Source organism: Gopherus flavomarginatus, chromosome 8 (assembly GCF_025201925.1).
Source record: "Gopherus flavomarginatus isolate rGopFla2 chromosome 8, rGopFla2.mat.asm, whole genome shotgun sequence".
Lineage (NCBI taxonomy): Eukaryota > Metazoa > Chordata > Testudines > Testudinidae > Gopherus > Gopherus flavomarginatus.
The window spans coordinates 107,629,601-107,642,679 of NC_066624.1; positions in this window are offsets into that span (position 1 = coordinate 107,629,601).

The window sequence follows — 13,079 nt, forward strand, 5'->3', positions numbered from 1 at the left end:
GTGGGTTGTGAGATGCGAAAGCCTTGGGTATTTACTGCCCTTTTCCATATCTCTCTGCAGGGCAGTGTGTGTGTTTAGGGGAGCATCTAGCAAGGACTGAGATCTTCATCTTCTTCACCAGCCTGCTGTGGGCATTCACCTTCAGCCTGCCAGAGGGAGCGAAAGAACAGATTTGTAAATGAGTACTGTGGGGGAAATGGGTAGGAAAGCTGTGTGTGTGTGTGTGTGTGTGTGTGTGGAATTCTCAGCTTGGAGGATGGAAATTTTGGAGCTAAATCAGGGCTTTTTATTCCTGAGGCAGGAGACCAGGGCTCACAGCGACTGAAAATTAATTCAACTGGAAAGATTGAAGAGGGAGAGACCAATGAAGGATACAGCTATCGTGTCTGAAGTACGACAGAGCTGGAATAACAGTGAATGAAGCCTAGCGCCGAGTTCATTTGCTGCCCAGGTTCAGAAGGTTCCAGAGAGGGCTGGGCAGCGGCAGTTGAAGGGAACATGGGGGAAGGGAACTCATGCCCAATGGCCAGTTCCTCCAAGGGCTGACCATTCTCTGAGCGATGGCAGTTCTGGCTGTGGGGGCCGCGAGGCTGTTGGGAGCCAGGTGGGGGGATTGGACACAGTTCTGAGCTGCTGTGGGGAAGTTCTGAGAAACCGTGGGGTTTCTTCAAAGGAAGCTTCTGACCAAGAGGGGATTGGGTTAGAGAGAGAGATCCGAAGCATCTTTGGAGGCATTTCTTAGCCAGTACGGAGCCAGGCTACGTTGTCAAAAATCAGTGAGAGCGAATGGAGAGAACGGCATTGCAAATTGCACTTGTAAAAAAGGAAAGCTGGGCCCTCGGCCCTTTTGAAAATTTACAGGTAAGCCTCATTTCCTGCCTTCATATTGCCCTCCAAATACATCTGCCTAGAACGGAGTCTCATTGTTAGATGTTATCCTGGTTTGCTCAACTGAACTGAGATCACGAGTTCAATGCAGTTCACATTGTGAAATTAGGCTAATCTGAACACAAGAGTTGAATTATCTGGGTTCTCATGGTACAAACCCAGCAAGTTTATTCAGTTTAAGTCAGTCTGATGCAGTTCAATCACAGTTCACAGATTAATAGCAAGGGGCTGAGATGTTAAAAATTTGGTGGCAGGTTCAGAGGATGTACCATGAGACTGAAATGCTACTAGACAATTAGCTTCAATGACCTGCCTTTACGAGTAAATGTGCATCCTGCATAGTGCGGCTCAGTTGAGTTCAGCAAAGTTTACATCCAGTATCACCAACGAAATACTGGACTTTGTGTTACACAATGTCCATCAGGTCTGAATTCTGGATGTGGAACAGGCACAAGAAAACAACTTGTTGTTGTGAATGCTAATCTTTGGCATGCCTAGGACTGTACTGGGAGCTGGGTAAACTTTTATAGGTTGTTAAAGTTCACTCTGTACACCAAGTTCTCAGATTAATTATTGACAAGCCTTTAGCTTGTGCCCCTCTCTCGTATGCTCAGTGAAATGGTGTCCACTGGCAAAGTCTTCACTTTGTGATTCCAAAAAGTAGCTGTGACATTCTATACCTTGTGGGAGCGTGTACTGTAACCATATTCCTCATTTTCATATAATCGTGATCTTGCCTTACAAAACATGCGTTAGATGTGTCAGGGGAAAGGTTATGATCTGCTGAAAGTCACTTCTCTATCCACATATGTGTATTATTGATGCATATGAAGTTATGAGAATTGTGTTGTATGGTGGTCACTAAAACATGCTGTCAGTTGGGGAATCAGGCAGATATTAGCTCCACCGAGTCAACAGCAAGGAAAGTAACCAGTGCCCGGGCAGGGTGTCAAAGAACCCATCAACAACCATTGTCCAGCAAGGGAGCTACAATGCAATGACTCATCTGCATGAAGCCACGCCAGGGGAATTGCTCAACTTTGCTTGGAGAGACTCAGCAATTCCCCCTATACATGCCTGAACCTGTGATCCCCAAGCACGTGGACTGAGGGTTAAAAACAGACAGAGTGGACACATACTGGGCCCTTCTCATGCTCCCACCTTCACAGCAAGCAACTAAGACACTGAGAAGAAAAGACTCCAACAGAGGAGATTGGCCCAGGTTTAAGGAACAAACCTGTGTATTAAGGGACTGCAATATCCAGTGGGGTGAGAAAAACTGTTTCATCTAGATGCTGCCCAGTCTAATAGAGTTGAGAGTTTAGACTGCATGCTTACATTTTATTTTCTTTTGGTAACCACTCTGACTTTTTGCCTATCACTTAAAATCTATCTTTGTAGTTAATAAATTTGTTTGTTTATTCTACTTGAAGCAGTGCGTTTGGTCTGAAATGTGTCATAGACTCCCCCCGCCCCCGGAATAACAAGCATGGTGCATATCAATTTCTTTGTTAAATTGATGAACTCATATAAGCTTGCAGCATCCAGTAGGCATAACTGGACACTGCAAGATGGAGATTACTAGGATTGTGTCTGGGACCGGAGATATTGGCTTGTGTCATTCGGTTGCACAATCCAAGGAGCAGCTTACATGTCAGAGGCTGTGTGTGAATAGCCCAGGAGTGGGGGTTCTCACAGCAGGGCAGGGTAAGGCTGGCTCCCAGAGTCAAGGATTGGCGTGACCTAATAGATCACCGGTTCAGATAACATCAGGGGAACGTCACAGTAATTCCATATCGAGTGCCCAGAAGAAGCCTAAAAATTGAAAGTTAAAGGAAAAATTAGAAAATGCGAAGAAGCAAAGTGAAATACCTGAGGCGACAAATTCAGCTCATATCCTGGGAAAACAGATCTATAACTTTAAAATAAAATATTCTTTCATGCTGGGTCTTTCATTCAATAGACCAGATCATCAGCTGATATAAATCAGTAGAGTTCCATTGGCATCATAAGGATAAGGTGGTGCAGTATTCCACCTTAAACTTCCCTTCAAGGATATGTCAGATTTCCATCTCAATCAGTTAATTTACCTACCTTTATTTATTTTTACAAAGTCCATTCTTCTGTTAGGGAAGCTGGGTTATATATAGTGGCCATCATATGAGTCCTTAGTTATTGTCTAGATAGAACTAAAACCCTTCTCTAAGTCACCCCATATGTGTTTTGCCCAATGGGGGATATCTCTTGTTGCCTGATCTAATGATTAAGTATTTATTCCTTTGATTATTTATAATGCCCAATTTACACTCTGAAATTTGGTAGGTTCTTGTTCCAAGTTCAGGCCCAATGTTACCAGAATTGCTGTTGTGTTGGGAGCCCTGAGGGGCCCCAGGAATGACAACAACACTCACACTCAGGGAAGTCCTTTTGTAATTGCAAAAATTTTATTATCCCTATGATTACTCCTATAGGTAAAACAATCCAGACAACTTAGGTGAAATAATAGAAGCCAGTAACAATGTCCCGCACCATTACATGTGTATAATCACTCTATCCTTGATTAGGAATCAAAAGGTTGAGACAGATCCTAGTCTGACTCTGGCTTACCAGTAGAGAACTCCAGTGGCCTAATCCATGGCCAGATGTTCTCTAGGCCTTGATGGTCATCCTGCATATGCATGAGTGACTCTTCCCTCCTTTACCATAACTTAACTTCCTCACCCTCATAATATTGGGGTGCCCTTATCCCATTGGTAAGTATAATAACTCGTTCAAACTCCTTAAAAGACACATCAACATTACCATAGCTTAGAGGTTTTTAAGGTCAGGCTTGACAAAGCCCTGGCTGGGATGATTTAGTTGGGAATTGATCCTGCTTTGAGCAGGGGGTTGGACTAGATGACCTCCTGAGGTCCCTTCCAACTCTAATATTATATAATTCTATGATCTGATGTTTTCTTCCAAAAATACTCTAAATCTGATACCAACTGCCTTCTTTAGTCTTTCAGCACTTGTGATTCTGACAAAACAGGCAAAACAAAGTCTTAAGCCATTTTATGATTTAAGGTCACTGTTAGTTTACTTACTTCTGCTAACTTCATTGAACAACTTCTACTAAGGCTCTGAGGCCTTGCTCTTAGCCTAATTCTTAGTCTAGGCCAATAGGTTTCTTGTGTTTATACATTATTATTCGTATCTTTACAGTCTACCAAACCTATGATGAACGAGCACTTCTTCCCCTTCTTATTGCACCGGGGTTTGTTACAGCAGATCCAGAGCAGCGTTTGCTGCATGCCTCAGACATGTCCTGGTCTTAGAGCTAAAGCTGGACTGTGGAGTTCCATCCCTGAACTGCTTTCTAGACCTACTGTCTAGGTCTGATTCCATATTTGGAAGAGCCAAACTATCCTGTCTCCGGCTAGGGATGCTTCAGAGCCTGCTGGGGGTTGTTTATACTTCATATCATGGCATACAAAGAAGTTAGATTAAAAATATGAAATGTTCTTGCTGGAAGGTGGAAACGTAACACCACTCTTTCTTAGAATTCAAATTATAACACAAAGAACCCCAAGGCAGAAAGGCTCAATTCACCTCACCTTACTCGAGGCTGGTGGGCTCTTTCTGGTCACATGCTTTCTGCAGAGCCAGTTGGTCAGGGACACACTCAAAGTGATAGCTTGCAATTTCAAACAATCCTCAAGACATTCAGCATTACTGAGGATCCACACTGACAGTACTAGAAGAAGGAGAAGGAAGAAGAAGGAAAAGAAAAGAGTTCTCAATATCTTCCTGTGAATCTCCACCCCTTCTCTTCTTCCCCATTACTTTGGGGATTAAACTGCTCCTGGATTCTAAATTAGTGCAGGAACTGAAGTGGGTCTGCACTGCACCCCGTTACGTGCCCTCAGATGTGGGACTGTAGGGAAAGTCAGTGCATGTGCTGCCTCAGACACTGCTGACCACAAAAATCCAGATGCCCGCACATGCACACCAGCAGTAGGGATCCATGCAGGCAACCAACTCGTATAGCCAGAGTTACTGTTATTAGGTACTCGGTTTCGAAGGGAAGCTTGTTTTATGCATGGCCCCCTTCGTTTTAAACCACCTCATTAAATTGAATTCAGTCAAAACCTGAGCTATGCAAACAACAAAGCAAATTAAAAAACTCTGATTTCATGTAATTCTTGCCCTGCTTCTCGAACAAGCAGGGGAATAAATTGCTAATTGTAACCTCATGCAGCAGCTCATGTCGCAAAACTTAAGGCTGCATAAAATTGAACATTTTACCATTTGCTGGTTTTCCTTTTAAAATCTGGAACTCATGATTTCTGAGAGGCTTAATGTCGAGTCGGTGTGGTTTGGCTGGCAGAAACATTGAATCGTTCTTCAGTAGAAATATATCAAGTACCCCTTAGCCTGGCAATTCTGGGTTATGACAGGGACAATAAATGAGCGAAAGCAATACAGGGGAGGAAGAAGTATCAGGAAGAGCCAGAAGCTAGAAAAGAGGCAGTAAGAATTCAGCATTTCACAGCAACAGCCCTGAGGATTGATGGATAAAGCAGCAGGAAGATACTTGTGTTAGGTCACATTTTTAATAGCTTTGGCTGTGTTTCATATGACTGTGCAATTTCGAAAGCTGCGATAGGTGGACAGGTAGCCAGTTATCAGCTGGATCAATGCCTAACCCTATATTTGCGAACATGGGAGTTGGGTTTTAAATGTGATCATGAGATTCTTGTTAAGGCATTTACTTATTTTCATATAATGAATTGACTGACAGAGATTGAGAACATATATGTAAATTATTGGTAAGGTACTTTTCATGCTAAGGAAAGTTTTAACCAAAATTTGTGTGACAGTAAACTGAAGTCAGAAATGCCATTACCCATTAATATGGAAAGTGGAGCACTTACATCAAACCCACTGAGCACATGATTTAATGAAAACACAGTATGTCTAACTCAGGCCTGGTCTACACTACACGTTTAAACCAAATTTAGCAGCGTTAAACCAATTTAACCCTGCACCCATCCACACAATGAGGTCCTTTATATCGATATAAAGGGCTCTTTAAACCGGTTTTTGTACTTCTCCTCGACGAGAGGAGTAGCGCTGAAATCGGTATTGCAATGTCGGATTAGGGTTAGTGTGGCCACAATATGACAGTATTGGCCTCCAGGCGGTATCCCACAGTGCACCATTGTGACCGCTCTGGAAAGCAATCTGAACTCGGATGCACTGGCCAGGTAGACAGGAAAAGCCCCACAAACTTTTGAATTTCATTTCCTGTTTGGCCAGCGTGGAGAGCTCATCAGCACAGGTGACCACGCAGAGCTCATCAGCACAGGTAACAATGCAGTCTCCTGAGAATCGAAAAAGAGCTCCAGCATGGACCGCATGGGAGGTACTGGATCTGATCGCTAAATGGGGAGAGGATTCTGTTCTAACAGAACTCTGTTCCAAAAGATGAAAGGAAAAAACATTTGAAAAATTTTCCAAGGCCATGATGGAGAAAGGCCACACCAGGGACTCATGCAGTGCCATGTGAAAGTTAAGGAGCTCAGACAAGCTTACCAGAAAACCAAAGAAGCAAACGGAAGGTCTGGGGCAGGGCCCAAAACATGCCGTTTCTACGCTGAGCTGCATGGAATTCTAGTGGGGTCCGCCACCAGTTCCCCACCCCATCCGGATACCGGGCATGGAGCAGGCTCGGCCAGTCCTCCTCGGGATACCGGGCGCGGGCAGGCTCGGCCAGTCCTCCTCAGGATACCGGGCGCGGGGCAGGCTTGGCCAGTCCTCCTTGGGATACCGGGCACGAGGAAGCTCAGGCAGCTCCTCAGGAGGCCGGGCAGGAGCTCGGCCACCTGCATCTGGTCTCTTCGGCGGCCAGCTTCCAAGTGAGCACCGGGGCTGTGCTTTTATACTTCCTGTCCTGCCCCTTGACTTCCGGGGGGCGGGAATGGGTGGCGGTGGCTCTGCCCACGTTGGAGGCTGCAGGGGCTTGGCCCTCTCAGGCGCAGCTGGGAGCCAGGGCGCCGCACTACAAGGCTCAATAAATAGAGAAAATTTCCCTATACACCTGCATTGATGCTGCTGAAATGGTGCTGCGATTGGTGGCAGCAGAGATGACTATGTGGCATGTGTCATGGCTCCAGTCTTCTGGGCTGCCAAAGAAGGTCCATGTTACACTGGAAGGCCGCCTCTTTGATGGGAATCATCTGATCAGTTCTAGAACTGATGAGTCGTAATGTACACTGGACGACTCTCCTACCACGTTATGGTCATTGGTTCTTTACACTTCCCTATACAAGTAGAAGCAGTCTTGATATCGTACTCCATTGAAACAGCCTGTCATTACTCCTTGTCATCATCCATATCAGAGAACATAAGATTTCTCTAAGAAGAAATAACATATACAAGAGAGGGGACTTCTTCAGCATCACCGCTGAATGCTGCTAAGGCTGGCTCTACGTCATTTTGATGTTTATAGAGAGAGCTGACAACCTGTCTTGGAGATCTTTATCTCTTCCCCCTAGCTCCTCTGGGGACCATTTGCATTATTTCCAGGAAGCATGGAGCAGTATAACCAGTGACAGATGTGTACTGGAAATAATTCAAATAGGTTACTCTAGTCAAGTCAAAACTCCCAACCCACTTTCCCCATCCCTTTTCAGGAACTCCTCTTACAAGGGTCTCCTCTCAACAAGAGTTTCAGTCACTGCCTCTTGGTGCTCTAGATGAAGTTCTCCCCCAGTATTGGGGAAAGGATTCTATTCAATTCTATTCCAATACTGGATTCCAGTATTAGACCTGAGAGAGCTGAATTTCTTTTGTTTGCCAGTTCAAATGGTAATCCTGTCCTCCATACTTCCTTCCCTAGATCCTTTAGACTGGGTTGCAGCTCTTCAGTCTTGATAATGCATATGTCCATCTATTCAGCACCCAGGAAATATTTTCATTTTGTAGTGGACAATGCACATTACCAGTACAGAATGCTACCTTTGGGTTGTTGATGGCTCAGAGAAATTTCACCAAATTCTGGCTGTATTAGCTGCAAATCTCAGAAAGAGAAATGTGGTAGTTTACCCATAGCTCAACAGTTCTTTGGTGAGATGATTGTCTCCAGAACGGTGCTAAACAGCATTCAGTATATCATTCATCTATTCTCCAGACTGGGACTAAGAAGAAATGTGAAAGAGTCTCACTTAATCTCAACACAAAAGATAGAATTTATTTGGGCTCTAATCGATTCCATAATAGCTCAGACATACCTACCTGAGACCAGATTCAACTACTTGTTATAATTGATCAATCAACTTCATAAGAATCTGTGTACTACAGCAAGGACATATCATGTACTCTGGTGACCCCATTCACCAGACTCCATCTTTGTTGTCTCCAGAGGTGGTTACGGATGGTCTATTGTCCTGTTGTTCACAGAATAGATGTGGGTGTACACATACCTCAAGAGCTTTTGAACTCCCTCAGCTGGTGGAAGGATCCACCTCAGTTCACCCCGGTGCTTCCCACAAAATTAATAGTGTGACAGTTGTTTCAGTGTGCAGGCGGGGAGCACATTTTGTCAACTTTACAGTGCAGGGTCAGAGGTCTAGAAGAAAGGACCATCTGCATATTATTGTCCTGGAGCTCAGTGTAACATGGCTTGCCTGTGTGGCCTTTCGACAAATAAGGATCGGCAATACCACCACAAAGTTTTATGTAAACAGACAAGGAAGAATCAGATCAACACACTCATGCAGGAATGCAATCCTATGGAATTGGCACAACATAACTTACTGCAGTTCACCTTCCAGACCTACACAACACACTGGCAGACCATCTAAGCAGGCTTTTTTTTCCAGAATTACACATGGGCCATAAAGGGTTTGGTCATCAAGTCCATTTTCAGTCAGTGGGATGCTCTGTGCACAGATCTTTTTGAGACCAAACAGAACAAGAAATCCAAAGTATTTTGTTCCAGGGGAATATAGAGTCCAGGTTGTCAAGGAGATGCCTTCCTAATCCCCTGGACTCACGGCCTATTGTACGCTTATGCACTCAATTCCTCTCATCCCTGTGTGTGAAAGAAAGTCAAACAGGGCAAGGCATCAGTCATCCAAAGGTCCTGGATTGGCCCAGGAAATGCTGGTTTATGGAAATCAGAAATCTCTCACTGACACCTCCAATATCTCTACTTCTTCTACCAGATTTAATTGCACAGAAGAATGGGACAACATTTCATCCCGATTTGTTCTGTCTACACTTTACGGCATGGAAGCTGTCTGGCTAACAGACGCGGAGGAGAATTGTTCTGCTGATGTGCAGAGCATACTGATTCAGTGCAGAAAGCGGTCCAATGAGGGCAATTTATTCTGCAGAATGGATGGGTTTTTCATCCTTGTCTTGCCAACTTAATCTTCCTCTGCGAGAGACGTCAATCCTTCATATCCTTGAGTAGCTATTATCCTTAAAAACCCCTGGCTTGTCTGTAAGCTCATTACATGTTTATTTGGCTACTATCTCAGTGCATCATTCAGTGATTTAAGACCATACCCTTTTTTTCCTTCATCCTTCAGTGAGTCTGTGAAAGATCCGAGATGTTTTGCTTCAATGACTTAACCCTCTCCATTATGGACTCTTAATCTGGTGCTTCCAGGGCTTGATGGGACCTCCATTTGCGCAGTTAGTCTCATGCTTATTACTCCATGTGCCTATGGAGAATGGTATTCCTTGTGGCAATTATATCAGCATGCAGAGTCTGTCCATTGCAAGCCTTTATGGCAGGACCTATCCTGTATATGATTTTTCATAGGGATAAAGTTACACTCCACCATTTCAATTAGTCCATTCACTTACCTATTTTTCCCCCCCAAAGCCTCATTCATTCAAGCATGGGGCTGCATTACATACTCTAGATGTCCTCTCAGCTCTGTCACTTTATCTGATTAGAACAAAACCATTCAGGCAGTCTCTTAGGCTATGTATTTCTACTGCTCAAAGATGCCAGGGTCAGACCATCTCAGCACTGAGTATATTGAACTGGGGTGGGTCTCACTGCATAAAGTTAACTTATGAGGTGACCAATTTAGAACTCCCAGGTCACGTGAGGTCACATGGTACCAGAGACTGGCCACTTCTGCAGCCTCTTTTAGGGGAATGCCCATAGGTGATCTTTGTAGGTGTACTTGGAGTAACATACATACTTTCACCAGCCATTACTCTTTAGTTCAGGCCCCTTGTTCAAATGCCCAATTTTGCAGGAAAGCATTTCAGTCTTTGCTGAATTAAACTCATGATACCCTCTTGGGTCTATTACATACTGCTTAGGAATCACCAGAAGTGAACCACATATCCAGAAGCACTTGAAGAAGAAAAGGCCACTTACTGTTAATAACTGGAGAGTTCTTTGAGATGTGTTGTTTATATGTGTTCCACGACCTACCCTGCCTTTATGGCTACTGTCGAAGCCAGTAGCCTGGATTTGATAGTGGCACAGAAACTGAGGGTTGGTTGGTCACTCTGCCTCCTTTATATCCTTGAGTTGGAGGGGCTCAAGGTCATCAAAGAAGCAGGTGTGATCCACAGAAACTGCTGGGTAAAGTGTTTGGCTCTCAAGTGCACGGGGCATGTGCACACCAGAAGTGGAACGCATATAGGGGATGACTACACAGAGGTATAAAAACCCATGGCTGATCTGGATCAGCTGACGGGCAGGGCTTAGGCTCTGGAGCTGACAAATCACTGTGTAGACATTTCTGCAGGAGTGACGGGTCCCAGAGCTCAGATTCCAGCCTGAATGCAAATGTCTACACAGTGATTTTTAGCCCTGGACCCTGATCCCTGTTAGCCTGAGTCAGCTGACCTGGGCCAGCCACGGGTGTGCCATAGGTCTTTTATCCCTGTGTAGACATACCCATAAACAACACATCTCGAAGAACTCCACTTACTAAAGGTAAGTAGTTTTCCTTTTAGTCAGTTCAAGTGAGTTCAGTGCAGTTCCCAATCTAACACATTAATAGTGAAGGGCTTAGAGGAACGTCTCACGGTGTTACATGACATAACTAGATAATGAGCTGTGGTGATCTCCCTTTATGCCGTACACATGCAGGAGGCAGTTCAATGAAGTTCAAATGAGTACAGCTGAGTTTGTATCCAGTTGCACCAATGAAATGTTGGCTAAATACTTTGCAAAACTTTGCTGTCAAGGTTTAATTTTGGAATGTCAACGCCGCTGTATTGACTTGAATGTCACTGAGCTGGAGTTCAATAGAGGTTATACAAGTTGGACCGAGTTCACGCTGTAACACACGGGGTTTACCAGATTCACGAACAACAAGCTCTCGACTGTGCTCTTCGTTAGCCTATCCTCAGCTCAGTGGCTTCCCCTACAGAGGAAAAGCAGCTCCATAGCAACCCCCCAGAGGATACGGTATTCAAATGTGAAGATAAAGGAAAAGCTAGAGAAGCAAAGTGAAGTCCCTGGGTTGATGAATCCAGCTCAGAGGTCCTGCTAAGCTTTAGAACTACAGTGTTAAAATTATAAAACATTTTCCTCATTTTTGAGTCCTTGCTCTGTGGCTCAGCTTCACCAGGATACACCAGCTGCTTTGGACCAATTTTGTGATGCAAAGAAACCACAGCTCCATTTGAACAGGCTGGTTAGGGTGGGTTTACAACTCCTGGCATCCCTGGAGCAGCTGGAGCATGCTAGTGAATTTTCTTTAACCAAATTGAGGCTGTTCTATGCAACCTATAAAAACTCTGATTTTAATTAAACTATTTTCCTCCTCTTAGGGCCTCCAGGGGAATAAACTAATAATCATACAAGCACACAGTGGCCAAACTCTTGTGTTTTGCAGAGCCTAAAGGAATTCCATCTTTTTCAAACTAAATTGAGAACCAGTGATTCATCTTCGAGTCGTGTCCCTGTGGCTGCTCCACAACAGGATAGGTGCCTGCCTATGCACTCCTGAGCAGAGACTCTTGTCAGCAGTTTACCTGGAGCCACACCTGCACCCCAGACACCTTGTGCCGTGGGGTGAGGGCACATAGGGAGGGGCAGACCTGTCACTGCTCCAGTTGCTGCTTGAGTTGGAGCATTGAGATGTCTGTAAAATGAGCCACGCAGCTTGTTACACCTCCCTTTCTTTATACCTTTTTAGTTGAGTTATTTCTTTATTTTTTTCCTGTTATTAGCACATGTTTGTGCTTTCAGGGGTTCCCTACCATTTGGGCCTTTGTGGTTTTTTTCCCCTCTGGGCCTCTTGCATGGCCTTGAGTGCAGGTTATACCCAAGACTCCGGCCTTCAAACCTTGTCAGACCTGCCACAGGTCCTTTCCCTGCAGCGAGGGACACGCCAGCTGCCTTCAAGGCTTGGGAGAAACCCATATTCCCTCTCAATTTACAATTTGTTTTGGATTTAAAATTTGGATTTACAATTTGTTTGGATTTTTAGCTCTGAGGGAGGACAGACTAAAACTCTTCTGTATGGAGCACCCTCTCAGACCCAACGAACGTTTATTGATTCATAGATTCTAGGGCTGGAAGGGACCTTGACAGGTTATCGAGTCCAGTCCCCTGCCCTCATGGCAGGACCAAATACTGTCTAAACCATCCCTGATAGACATTTATCTAACCTATACTTAAATATCTCCAGAGATGGAGATTCCACAACCTCCCTAGGCATTTTATTCCAGTGTTTAACCACCCTGACAGTTAGGAACTTTTTCCTAATGTCCAACCTAAATCTCCCTTGCTGCAGTTTAAGCCCATTCCTTCTTGTTCTATCCTTAGAGGCTAAGATGAACAAGTTTTCTCCCTCCTCCTTATGGCACCCTTTTAGATACCTGAAAACTGCTATCATGTCCCCTCTCAGTCTTCTCTTTTCCAAACTAAACAAACCCAATTCTTTCAGCCTTCCTTCGTAGGTCATGTTCTCTAGACCTTTAATCATTCTTGTTGCTCGTCTCTGTACCCTCTCCAGTTTCTCCACATCTTTCTTGAAATGCGGTGCCCAGAACTGGACACAATATTCCAGCTGAGGCCTAACCAGCACAGAGTAGAGCGGAAGAATGACTTCTCGTGTCTTGCTCACAACACACCTGTTAATGCATCCCAGAATCATGTTCGCTTTTTTTGCAACAGCATCACACTGTTGACTCATATTTAGCTTGCGGTCCACTATAAG